The sequence below is a fragment of the Trachypithecus francoisi genome, unplaced genomic scaffold, assembly GCF_009764315.1.
Source record: "Trachypithecus francoisi isolate TF-2019V2 unplaced genomic scaffold, Tfra_2.0 Lachesis_group2, whole genome shotgun sequence".
Taxonomy (NCBI): Eukaryota; Metazoa; Chordata; class Mammalia; order Primates; family Cercopithecidae; genus Trachypithecus; species Trachypithecus francoisi.
The window spans coordinates 40,059,980-40,062,471 of NW_022681465.1; positions in this window are offsets into that span (position 1 = coordinate 40,059,980).

Consider the following 2,492-nt stretch of genomic DNA (forward strand, 5'->3'; position numbering starts at 1 on the left):
AGTGAGACGTAGGCCTTTTGACAGCAGATCATTTGCATTTTTATAGAGTCCTTATTCAGTTGGGGTACCTTGTCCTCAGAACGCTGACAGTTTGGCAGAAGAGAAAGATTCAGAAAACTATGGCATAGAGTTTCTGAGGATGGTAAGATCCTACTGGAGCAGGTTGGGGAATACCCAGAAAGTCTTCCTGGAGAAGATGTCCTCTGAACAGGACATTGCATGACAGAACTCTCACAGATGGAAATGAGCAGTACAAAACCTCCTTGACTGGGATCAGTGGGTGGATCCATCTATTCTGAGTGCTTTGAGCTATGGATCTTTGTTCCTGATCTTTCTCTTCTCTTGCCAAACTATGTTCACCTGCTGTTAGCTCTGTTATCTTACCTAGCTACTCAAACAAACTTGGGCAGACAAAGAGCAGAAGCTGGAGAAATAATTGAGCTTTCATCTGGAGCACTGTAATTAAGTTATCTCCACGTCATCAATATCTAATTGGGTGTTAGAAGGTACTATTTCATAAATGCTGTTTTTCTCAAACTTAAGCTCCTGACTCCCAGAGATACTGTCACAGAGAGGAGGGCTGGAAGAGCAGTAGGAGAAGCCCTACCAGAACTCAAGCATTAAAGCTCTAGATAAAGATACCCTCTTTAGAGGTAAACATGTCAGACCTGTGGGCACAGTTTCTCCTGGTAAATATGTGAATCAAAAATCAATATACAGTGTGTTATGTTTGACCATGCATGGAAAATGAATCCTGACTTTAGGGGGAAACCCACTGAATCAAAAGTTTGACCCTTAGAGAATCTGTTGAGTCGCTGTATGGAAAAATACTACAAAGTTTGCTTCTTTGGTTCCAAAAGCATTCTGAGATTTTTGAGAAACATGAATATGTAAAATATCACTATTTTCAATATTCCTGTTTTTTGTTTTTTGTTTTTACTATTTCTTATGCAATGATCAAATTTAGCCATTGTACTAATACTTAACCATGTGCCAGGTAGGGGACTAACATCAGTAAATAAGGAGAAATAAGGATGAAATTGTGTCGGGGTTCAGTTATAGTCCAATGTTTATAAAAGTGTGATCTATGGACCATGTGCATCCAAATCACCTGAAAAAATACTAAAATGTAGATTTCTGGGATGCACTCTATCTCAAATGAATCAGAATCTCTGTGGGTAGAGCCAAGGGATACACATCTTAACAGGTTTACAGGTGATTATTATGTACACTGAAGTTTGAGAATCATTGCCATAAGAAAGACACATCATGAACAAGTGTTACACTTGTATAATAATAGACAATAGACATATAACAACAGACATCTCCATTTGTTTCCAGGGTAATTATGTCCCAGAATGCCCTTGTATAATATTCTCAGTGCTGATGTTTTACACACACACACACACACACAAGCTTCTAGATTTAAAAGTATCCAAAGAAGCCATTATAAAAGTATCAATATCATGAAAATAATTATCACTGTTAAAGGTGGGCACAAAGGAGGATAGGACTGACACAGAATCAGGAAAGTTATCATAGAGGAAACACTTGAGTTGGCCTTGCAGCTAGAGCTTGAAGCCAGGTTGGTCTGTTTTGAGGCATTGTCTTAGGATTCTCTCAGTATCACACTCCAGAACTGGCTGAATGTAGATGCTGCCACTGCTGATCCTAAAGTCTGCAGTCCACTCTGGAGCCAGAAAAATGATGCGTTGTGACCAGCCTTGTTCTTCCTATATCTCACTTCTGAGTCAAAGTCTTCCTCAGTGCATCAGACTGGTTTCACTGAGGCCACATAACTGGACACTAGCTTTGGGGAGACTTGGAAACATAGCCTTTGGTTTTAGTTTCTATGCTACCTTGGGAAGGTGAAGTTCATAATGCAGGGAACTGTGAAAATAGGGAGGTCAAATGATTTTGAGCTGCTATGATGTCATATGTCTACCATAAAGACTATTCGAGCTGCTACGATGTCATATGTCTACCATATAGACTACCTCCAGAACCCAGGCTTTTCGCCACCCTGTTCTATGGCTTCTTCCTGTGGGCAGGGGTATGCAGTATTCTCATTGCCCAGATCTGGGTCATGCATTGGATATAGGAGGTGTTTGGAGTGGACTGGGATGTGCACTTCACAACGCAAATTCTAACTCCCAAAAGGATTTAATATAACTATTTCCAAAGCCTCCTCCCCTCTATCTTACGTAAATGGTCTGCACTGGACCCTGACAACAATAAGTAGATGGGAATTCAGGAATCCTTTCCTCTGCTAATGATCTGAGACCACAAGACATAACTGAACCTGTTGATCTGTACCTTCTGAAATCAATAGTAATCTAATATCGAGTATGCCAAGATCCAAATCTTCATTTTCCACATACAACTTTCAGTGGTATTCAACTCACGTAATTATCTGAGCTTATGCCTTGAAGGCAACTTGGCAGGCTTACCAGGCTGCAGACCAGCTCGAATCAAAACATTATACATGAATC